Source organism: Centroberyx affinis, unplaced genomic scaffold (assembly GCF_046629955.1).
Source record: "Centroberyx affinis isolate AG114_WGS23_722 - 3 ecotype Tasmania unplaced genomic scaffold, CSIRO-AGI_Caff_v1 ptg001114l_1, whole genome shotgun sequence".
NCBI classification, from domain to species: Eukaryota; Metazoa; Chordata; class Actinopteri; order Beryciformes; family Berycidae; genus Centroberyx; species Centroberyx affinis.
The window spans coordinates 126,323-138,078 of NW_027279656.1; positions in this window are offsets into that span (position 1 = coordinate 126,323).

The window sequence follows — 11,756 nt, forward strand, 5'->3', positions numbered from 1 at the left end:
CGACTCCCCGCCGCCACCACCAGCAGCACCGCCGCCGCCGCCGCCACCGTCACCTCCTCCTCTTTTTTCCTCCTCCTTCTCTCCGTCTCCCCCGTCTCCCCGTCAGCCGTCGCAGCGCTGCCCAGGATGCGGGCCCCGCTGCTCAGCCACGCTGCGGTGTTTGCGGCCCTCGTCGCGGTGAGCACCTGCTTGACAGGTAAGTGGCTATAAAAGGGGGCTGAATGGCTTGGTACCTGCTGTCGTGAATACACACACAGGCTGGTGTTATGCTGCAAGGGGGCCTCCAGGGCGAGCATGCATCACCGTTCGACCCCTTTATGCAAGTATCCACCCCATCAGATAAAATCCACTATAATGTTCCTATAATATTCCTATAGGGAGTTATGGTGTGTCTTTTGTGCTCAGTAGTGAGTTTATAGTGACCGTATACTACTCTTTTTTTTTTTTCTAGGGTATCACTATAATATGCCCTGAGGGACTTAACATTATGACTCCTCAATAGTGACCTTATCGTACTTTATGGTATTTTTCATCTCCTATGGTATCACTATAATATTCCTGCAATATTCCTATATGATCTTATAGTGTGTCTGTGGGGCTCAATAGTGAGTTTGTAATGACCATATGGTACTTTATGGTATGGGTTTTTTTTTTTTTTTTATCTCCTATGGTATGACTGTAATATTCCTATAATATTCCTTTTAGGGACTTCTAGTTTTGCTGTGATATTTGTATAGTGTCCTTCAAAATGTATTACAGGATTACTATAGTTCTTTTTCATGAGGGAGGTTAGGGCAAATGATACTAAAACCGATGAGATGAATGAAAATTGAAAGTGAGAGTGAAAATTGACAAATGGATTCATATGTGGACGCGTGCGTGTGTGTGTGTGTGTGTGGGGGGGGGTCTTTACCCTTATGACAAAGCACTATGATACCAAAACACCATGCTAAGGTCACTTTAAGCCCACAATTGAGTACCACAGACACACTATAAGCCCCTATTGGAATATTACAGGTATATCATTGTGATTTTTCATGTGGGTAAATGTATTGCGTGGACACAAAGCACCTTTTAAAAAGCAAGGAACTTCAGTGCCTCTATTTTTCACTGCTGTCATGACCAAGCCTAGGCGAGATGTGTGCCACCGTGGCTCATCCAACTAGGTGACGTCTGTTCACAGGACACACAGTGTCAGTGTGGCATCTGGCTGGGAGACGGATCACATCAGAACCTAGGCTAGTCATGAATCAAAACGGCACAGTGATTGGATTTGGACGTTTACATCGCAGAGAAGCGGGTGGCTGTTTTTAGTGTGTGTATACTGGCTCCAGACCCCCTCACTTATCACAGCGGAGGTGTTGAACGGGGCCTGGCTATTATCAGAAAGCAGGCACAGATGCATTCCTGCTGTCGGAACTCGAGAGACACTCCCGTCCCGATCTGGATGGCTGTCCACGTCACACAATTATTCTGGGATACAGGCGAGCCGCTCAAACATGTCATTCAGCCGGCATCTGGAAAACAGCAGTGACTTGGTAGAAAAACGCCGTATGTTCCATGAACACATCATCAAGCAAATTCCAAACCTCTAAATTGTAATCCCACGCTCCTTTTGTTTTGTCTTCAACACAGTAATGTAAATTCACTCTATTGGTATTCCACTGCAGCACTAGATGGACTAGATTTTTGTACTGAAGCTGCTGATAGCTGATATTTTACACCAATAACTTGAATTTCTTTCTATTTATCTTTCTATTATTTCTATATCCTCCAGAATTTTAGCTTCTGATTCAGCATTTAGACCATCATGGGACACTAAAACTCTCCATCGAAACCCAGACTAATGAAATTCCTAAATGCAGAGCGACCCCGCCCCACCTCTTCAGTGGCAGGGGGAAAACTCTGGGATATGTTCCCACTGTTAAATAAGATTCAACTTTATTGATTCCCGTCGGAAAGTAGGCCGTTGCAGCAGCAAATAGGATTCAGCAGGGAACGAGATAAGTAGAATATAAAATAAGCATTAGAAACAGTAAAAAACCCATAAAAACAATAAAGCAGTACAATAGAATGTTAACAATTGTGGGGTTAGTTATACAGACACTGGAGACAATTTCAACACATTATTTAGACAAGTGATTCTCAATCTTTTTTTATATCATGGACCCCAAATGTAGTACACATTAGGGCCACGGACCCCCATTTGATGAGATTTTGTCTCTCGGACCCAAATCTGAGAATATTTTTATTGTCAGATATGATTTTGTCCAGAATTCCATGTCTATCTGTATTGTAGGTAGAGAGATAACAGAGAAACTATGATCAAAACAGTCATTCTTCTCCATTCTCTAATTGTGTTAACTTCTTGTAACTTAAATAATGCAGAAGTTTAGCGAGTCTTCAGTTTGCTGGGGACCCCCTGGAACCCCCTCAAGGACCCCTGGCGGTCCCCGGACCCCACGTTGAGAACCACTGATTAAGACTGTATTAGCTGGAAATACGGCCGAGGAGTATGGACTGCTGACATGTATGGATTAATAGAGTGGATAAATGAATTCATGAATGAAATCAAATTTCATTGCAGGTTGTACAGACTGTTCTTAAGTAGTTCTAGTCAGGGAAGAACCTCCATCATATCAGAGGTGGACGACATTATCGGCTATCTGATATCTAATTAAAGACTCATATCGGCCTGATATATCAGTAAAGTGATGCATCAGTTTTCCCATCGGTCAGCCTGGGTTTTGGAGAAGCACTCTGTGGTATCGCGGCCCATCTCCATCAGGCCCGGGCCCCTCTGCTCTCTGTCCTGTCTGCTGTGTTATTGGAGTGCCGCTCTTATCACGATGCTTCACACTCGCCCTGATTAATTCTTTTCATCTCTCTGCCCTTCACTGTGCTGCAAACACACTGATACCAATCTGTGATATGAAGCCTGCGCGCGTGTGTGTGTGCGCAAGGTTGAGCGTATGTATGACTTTATGTGTGTGTGTGTGTGTGTGTGTGGAAATCAGCCACTGCCCATACTGTCCCAATGATCATTTCACTGAGCTTAATTAGGCAAGTCCTCTGCCCCCTCTAGATGAAACACACACGCAAAATGGCAAGTTTAACTGATTATGAAGCTTTAGGAGGCAATCTTAATAAGGAGCTTTATCTATGGTTTGTTTAGCTAAGATTTATATAAGGCTTATATAAGGTTTGGCCCCTTACTGTAACTGTTTGCTATTGGACTACTGCCTTTTGACAGCTTACATAGCGAGTTTTGACTTTGCACTTTTCCACTCATGCGATTTAGACTGCATTTATTTCTTTTCATATCGTCGTATGCAGTGATGTAGTGGTAAATTAAAAGGTGGATGATATATGAACTCCAGTTGGTGATCATCATAAGGCAGACAACCACCGATATAAACAAGAATCAATTATGTTTTTGGAAAAGCATTAAATTATGCCTTTTTCTCCCCCTTAAAAGACAGTATCTTCATATAACTGACAGTTTGATATGAATTTACTTTGGTGTTAGCCTAAAACAATGGATAAACTGTGGTAAATACGGGTAAATACGATGCAGTCTAATAAATAAAAGTTCAATGACAACGAAGTCTGACTGTGTAGAATTATGTTCATTTCCGAGCCACAAATCTTTCTAGCGATGCCATTGGCTGCTAGAATGTAAACAACAATTTAAAAATGTCATTACAAAGTGACAGTAATATAATTTGTATGGAGAGCTTGTGAAACTGTAATGGTCAAGTGTCTCATTTGTGATTACTACAGCAGAATAAAATGGAGCTAATACCACAATTAATTTCTCTGCCCCACGATACGTATTGTCACATTTTTATATTGTGATATATTGAATTAGATATATTGTCCCATCCCTATCCCTGGTAGTATGCTATTTTATGTAACTTTTATTATCATCCTGATGCTGCTTTCTTGGCTTGGTCTCCCTTGGTTAAATCAAATAAAATTACTATTTAAAAAACAATACTGTCCAGTGGCCATACAGTCTCAATGACCACAGCACCAATCTTAAAGCCGGCATCTAAATTCATCCATGTCCAAGGATGTACTGATGAGTGAGTCCGTAAACTTAAACTCCTTAAACTTGGTGTATCCCTTTAAGATGTGTCTTGAGTAGGGATCAGATAGACAGACTATTAAAAATGCCTGAACCTTTCGGTGAAGCAAGGCTTGAAAGGCGGAGGTTCGGGCCTCTGGCTTGGCTCCGGTCCCTGATGAGCTGAAAGCAGGCTTCCACTAAGGCTATAAAACCACACATAACCTGATTAAGGCCTGTGTTGTGTGAAGGAGGCCACTGCTGCTATAGAGTGAGAGTACTCTGCTACAATCCCCAGCCTTCCTGATGCTCTGTGCTTTAACTCTTTATGAGTTCAGCAAGATAAAAAAAATATATATTTTTCTCCCATTGAAAGTCTTCAGTAGGGCTGTTGACTGTGTGTGTGTGTTTTTTTTTTTATTTAATAGGCCTGGAATGAAAACCAGTTAAATTACTTTCATTTGGATATAGTACCCAGCAACATCAAGGTGAAAAAAGGCTACTAATTTCTGACAATGTATTAAAAATGCATAACTGAAGCACCTTGGTTGCATAATTCTGCACATCCTTCAATTAATACTTAGTAGAGGCATGTTTTTCCTTGATGTCAGCAGTAAATTGATCTGTGCAGAAATGATATACATCTGGATTGTGCTCTCAATGTTTTTGGTTGCACTTACACTCTCTGCTGGTAGACTTGCTGCCCTTGGTCGTTCTCTGCTTTCACTCCAACCATATAGCATCTGTTTAGAAAGGCTGTTGTTGAGTCCGTTACACACACAAGAGCTCCTGCAGTCTTTGCAAAACACTCCACGTTTCTGTGTCAATGGTGTGTTTATGTGACAAGTGGATCAGAGGAGAGAAAATCAGCCATACTTCAGGTAGTATTATATAGGGCTGTCATTGATCAAAGGTGTGCAGTATCTGAGGCAGGGGTAGTTGTTTTGTATCTGCAATTTGTTTTTATGTTTCTATCATTGGCAACTTTGATCTCAATTTCAGTTTAGTCCCAGTTGTGTTAATATTGCGTTTTTTCTGATTATTGCAGTTGCAGTATAAATTGCGATACACATTGTCACAGCCTTTTCCCTAATAAGTGTAATATCACCAGTTAAAAAAGGTTATAAAATGAGGTCAGATGTTAATGCTTCGGTGTAGCTCAATTTGAATAAAAAGACAGATTTCCTCTGATGTGCAGAGCAGGGATTCTGCACAACACCAGAATACCTAGTTTAGGAAGCAGAAATACCTCTCCCGCTGAGATAAAATAGCATACTCTCGCAATTTTGGAATTTTGGAAATTGCAGTAGTCAAAATTGCAGGATGACAAACGGAGACACGGGTGAATTTAGCAACAGAAACCAAAACAGTCAAAAACTCACCAAGGAGGAAACTGGTAGAAGAGAAACAAAACACATAAATAACAAGTAAAGGAAATAAACTAGATTAAAATAGCCCTGGTGCAGGTGCAGCAAAATCAACAGCATGCCAGTGTTTCTATCAGTCCACACCCATCAGAATTAATGTAACACTTATAAATAGTTTTTGAACAGCCGCCCCAGAGCCATATCAGCTCTAAGATGGAACAAACAACTCTGCAATCAACACATGACAACTTCAAATAATTGTGACTGAAAAGTCAACACTTATTAACACTGGAAAATTTGCTGTGAGGGAAGTATCTCGGTGACATTTAACATTAAGTCTTCATTAACTAATGTTAACTACTGCATTAACTAACATGAATTAAACATGAATAACAACATTAACAAAGATGAGTTAATGTTAAATGCACATTAACAACTGCATTAAGTGATGTTGTGATACATGTTTGTTAATGTATTGTCTAAAATGAAACCCTAACTCTTCATGTGTTGTCGGAGAACATCTTTAACTTTATTTAACCTGAGCAAATAGTAAGAACGGGTTATGCTTTTCAAGCATAACCTGCTGTAACCACATGCATTGCAAATCATATTGTAAGCACAATATTCAGCAACAGACAAATCGCTGATTTGAAGCCAGTTTCCACCATGTTTGCAGCACAGTTTCACACAGGAGCACGATAATCAGGTTTTCTAGGCAGCACTGACATGGTGGCTTGTTTATGTGGAATATAATGGAATAATAGAATACATGCTGATGGATGTCTCAAACTGCAAATACGGCTGTGTGTGATCTTATCATGGAAGCTGGATAACAGAAACCAGCAAGGCTCCTCACTCGCTCCCCACACTAGTCAAGATGGACAGCTTTTGCAGGTTGACAAGTAATTCCAATTTTATTATATATATAATAGATTTTTTATATCTTTTCTAAACAATTGCATGCATCTTCCAGATAATTTCAGTGAAATTCAGAATCTTGAAACAAGTGGAGTGATATGTGCCTTTTTCTAAGCTGTTGCCACTTGTTTCTAGACATTCACAGTAGAGATTTTCTGCAGTGAGCTGTGTTGTGTCTGTGTGTGAGCTCGGGCTTGAAGTGCTTGGCGTTTGACCGCGTAGAGGATTACTGTAAATCCCTTCAAACGGGTCAGTTTGATATTTAGGCTCTTTGCTGATCATAGGTTTTCAGCTAAAGTGCAGTGAAGGACAACTGATTTACGTCTCTCTCTCTCTCTCTCTTTCTCTCTCTGTCTCTCTCTGTCTCTCTCTGTCTTTCTGTCTCTCCACCCTCCGTTTCCCTCTGCGTCGAACTGATACGAGTACAGATCCAAGTGCTACTACTATTTACAGTCATTCATGCTGCTTAGTATTGGCCTGTTATAAAACCATTACAGGAACAAGTGCATCAATTGCATTGTTTTTTTTCCATTCATTCATTCATTAGATCAAATTATGCACTGACCATAACAATCTTCAATCAAATAACATAACATAGGCTATATAGCTTGCCATTTCTTTTACACTAGTCAAATACAGCTTATCGATGGACTCTCCAAACAGCCTATTCAGAATAGGTTAACATAAAAACAACTGATACATAATATTATAAGAGTAAAAACAGCTTATTCAAATTAGGTTAATGGGTGGAAACAGTTTATTCTGAATAGGTTAACAGGTAAAAACAGCTTCTTCAGGATAGGTTAACAGATACAGAACAGTGTGGTAGGTAAATAGAATGGCAGCAATCCTGCTTAGCCAAGGATTCTCTTCTAAACAATAGCTGCTCTGCCTATGAACTTCACAAATAGCAACATTTCCGCATGTGAGGAGATCATTTTCCTGTGTCGGAAATATTTTAAATTCCACCAAAGCTCGTGTCATTCAAGCAGCGTTATCGGGAAGCTGATCCGAGCGCTAGAGAAATTACCGGCACGCCTCAGCTGACGCCTCAACTCGTTTCTCTCTCCCTCTCTCTCTGCACATGTCACACCTATAAGCAGTGATCCTCCCTCGCCCCGTGAGGTCAGCCATAAGCCTCTGGCCGACGCCGAGACTCTTAAGCCCCACGCTCCTCCGAAACCGGCCAAAACACGACTGCGAGTGTCAAGCTGTCCGTCTGCCCGTCCATATGTCCATCCGGCGGGGACGTCAGCGGGAAGACCGCCCTTCGTGGCCTCGGGAGCCCACTTGAGTTTCTCATTCAGGATAACTGTGGCTGCACCAAATGGCAGTATGCTGTTGTTAACATGTGACAGGTTAAGCATGTAGCTGACTTTCTCGCTTATAGTGTTCATCCAGCTGGTGATGGAGATATTAGATGTCACAGTGATCGAATCTGTTACAGATTTGATGGTGGAAAAGCCTCTGAAACAGCATTTAGACCATTATGGGACACTAAAACTCTAAACTGAAGTTCTTTTATGTGGGTTAGCAGCACTTTAAGATAGGGTTAGGCAGGTTTCACTGCAGGTCTAACAGACTGTTAAGTAAAATCCTCCCACACCACACTGGAATGATTTCTCTGATGATGAAAAAAATAATCATAATAATTAAAACATATTGACTAGCTGTGGTCAGGCAGGAAGCTCCATCACATCAGAGGTGGTCGACATTGCCTGATACCCATAATTTATTTCTTAGTTTTTATTAAGAGGCCGATATCGGACCCATTGTATCGGCAAACCAATATATCGTTCTTACCCAATGGAAACCACAAGGCCAGTCGACAATGCAATTAATTCTGACCTATCACGACTAAAGCTGTAGTGGATGTTTTGGTGGTGATTCATTCATTCTCATCGTTCCCCCTAATATGAAAATAGACTGATGCTTCAGTGGTATGATGGAAAGTGTGTGTGTGTGTTTGTGTCAGACAGTGATTTTTTTGTGTTATGTGTGTGTGCCATTTGTGACGCATATCCAACTGCAACCTTTCCCTGATAACGTCGGGTTGATGGCCAGAACACAACAAAATACCAAACCCATTCTGTCGCGCGGCAGGAAAAGGTTGCAACTGCCACGCATTCAGCCTCACACGGCTCATATTGATATAAACGCATTTTCTGACAAACTGGAAGCGGAGGCTCTTGTTGTCCCTGTGTGGATTGTGTTTTTGCTGAAACATTTCCCTTTCCTCCGTCCATTAAGTCAGTCTATGACTCACCGGTACATCTCCAGAGCTCTTGCAATCATCTCATCGTTTGTTCCTCTGAGCCTTGAACATCAATGTTGCTTTCAAATGTGAAGGGTCTTTTGTCATTGCTTGAGTAAATACGTCTTGCGAGTTCCAAGAACTCAGTTCCCAGGCCAGCGGGTGGATCTCTCCGCACCCGAGGGATCCCGTTGGACCTGTACGAGTTTAGCCCATGGGTGTTTCGTGGTTCCGAGAAGACACAGGACACCAAAGCCGCCCCGCTGCCTGACATTTCCATCTCTAATCAGCGAATGTCAGCGTTGCGGCGCGATGGAAGTCGGACCGGTTTTCAACGTGATTCCCTGTCCTCAGATGGTACCGATGAATGTCACTTCACCTCAGCACAGCACAGAACCGACTAATACGTACATTTGCATTCAGCTGATTGAGACTCCACAGGAATCAATTTGCCAGTAGCAATGGAAACATCATGAGCAGTGACAAAACAATGGCTTGAAATTAGACATTGTAACGCTTATCTGCTCAAGTCCTTTTAATAGATTTATGTGCCACCGTGGCAGCGTACTGTAGCGGTGATGATTCATTAAGCCATGCTTCATCATAACCATTAACTGTCACCCAGTGGCCTGCTATTAAAAAATTATGAAGAGAGTGACTCAGATAAACTAGAATGTAATGATTTCCATTTATCAAAGCTTTCTGACAGATGCTCCAATGACGATTCTATTTCCGAGTCTATTTTAAGAGATACTGACTGCAGAGCTTGGATTGAAACCATGGATGGATGGAATTTCGAGTCCATCCTGGGAATAGAAAATCACAATAGGAACATTTCTTTCTTTATCCAAGGCTCTTTTTCTTTGTAGCCGTGTCTTTGGTCGACTCGTACTGACTTAGGTCAAGATAGATGTGTCGTGTCCAGCTGACATTGCCCCTTATCAACAGCACCAGCAGTCATTATGTCACAGGCCAGAATTTTGTCAGCACGATGAAGGGCATCAGAGAAAAATAAGCCACTGACGGTAGTACGCATGGGGAGAGATCTGCAAGAAAAGGAGTAGAAGAGCACAGTTCCTGCACAAGTCTGGAAATGCATGGAAAATAAATCAGATGATTTGCTAGGTCTGGGAATTTCAAAAGCCGTATGGAAATGGAGGGGGGGCATGCTTTTCTAGCCCTGCACGCCTACGACTACACATTTTATGCAGTTTTAGACCCATTATCATTTCACATGTATTATTTGTTGTTGTGAAGAATAATCCTCATAATCCTCCTAGATTCATTAGTCTGGGTTTCAGTGGAGAGCTTTAGCGTCCCATGATGGTCCAAATGCTGTTTCAGAGACTTTTCTACCCTGACAAGAATATAATTATTGGTGAAACACCGAATAATGTAATGTTTTGGCGTGAAAATTGTCAAATTCAGAGATGTTGAATATTGGCAAAAACTTTTTTGGTATCGGCCTTCAAAAACCCATATCGGTCAGACCCTATCCAAAACTCCTAGAGAAACATGTCAGTACAGCCTTGAGATGGAGCGAAAGAGAAAAGAGAGAGTGAAAACATTAAGTTTCCTTTTTTGATCAAACACAGGACAAAGGGTTGCTAGGAAACTGTGAATTTAGCGGAAAGCGAGTTGGTCTCTGTGGGAATGTCACTGGCGGTTAGAGGTATACAGAACGTTGGTGCTGCTGACACAAGTACAATTAATACGTGCTCTCCATACACGTTCCGGCCATTTTCGAAATTGCTTTGACAACACTGCCATGCAGCCAGTTACATTTAAATGTCAAGGTATTCAGTGCAATCCAGTTGAAATAGCATTCAGTGGTTTATGAATTCATTGTTTTCAGAATCAGACTCGCTCTTATTCGTCAAGTACAACAGGTGCCCAAGGAATTTGACTTGATTAATTCATGCTGACATGTTACACAGTACTGGGTTGACACACTGGGTGCAGGACAAAACAGAACAAGACCTCACATTAGGGTTCGACCAATATGGGTTTTTGAAAGCCAGTGCCGATACTGACATTTTTTAACCGAAGCTGACAATATCCGATATCTTGTGTCAGTATTCAGTATCTTAAAATATGACAATTTTCATGCCGAAAAAAAGAAAATATTCAGTGGGTCCTTCAGAATATTGTTCTTGTCAGGGTGGAAAAGCCGCTGAAACTGCATTTAGAACACTAAAACTCTCCATTGAAACCCAGACCAACAGCTCTTTAAGGCACCTATTCAATGGTAGGGGAAACTCTTGGATACATTGCTGTCTTTAAATGAAGAATTAATTTACAAATAACTTTACTGAACAATTGATTAACTAAATAAAATGCATAAAGAAAATAAAAAAAGAAATCTGTTTTTTGTAGCAGTGGTCAGGGAGGAACCTCCATCATATCAGAGGAGGATGACATGACTGGCCGTTATCTGATGTTTAGTAAAAGGACAATATCGGGCAGAAATATCGGTATAAACCTACCTCACATATAGTACAGACAAGATGTACTGTATGACAGCAGACTAAACATAAACATCCTACAAGTCAAACAATGGGGGCTTAGGAGGGCTGGTTGAGGAGGGTGATTGCCACTGGGCAGAAAGAGATACTGAGGTGGTGGGTGGTTTTGGGAACGTCTTCCAGAGGGTCCAAGAGGTGGTTGTCTGGGTCGGCGGTGTTGCCATGCATCCTTCTTTGCCCTTTTCCGGCTCTGGCATCATGCAGGTCTTCGATGGAGGGCAGCCAGCAGCCGACTGCCCTCTCAGCCATCGGAATGACTCACTACAGCCTTGCCTTGAAGAGGCAGAGCCAGACCAGACTGTGACGGGTGATCTGAGGACACTTTCAGTCATGGATCTGTGGAATTGGACCAGGCTTGGTTGTAAAACACTGACACAGGAATAACATCCTCTGTTGGGTCTTATTGACGAGGTTGGAGATGTTCCCAATCCGCTTCAGGGCGTTACAGATATTGGTCCCTAGGAACGATGTGAACTTGGGCCAGAAAGTTCTTGCAGAAGTTCTTTGTCTCCATGGTCACAGTGTGAAAGCTCAAGGTTGTTGTTGGCACAGCAAGACACCAGTCTGGCCACCTCTCTGTGGTAGATGGATTTACAGTTTACAGCCTGTTTTCAATCCGATTT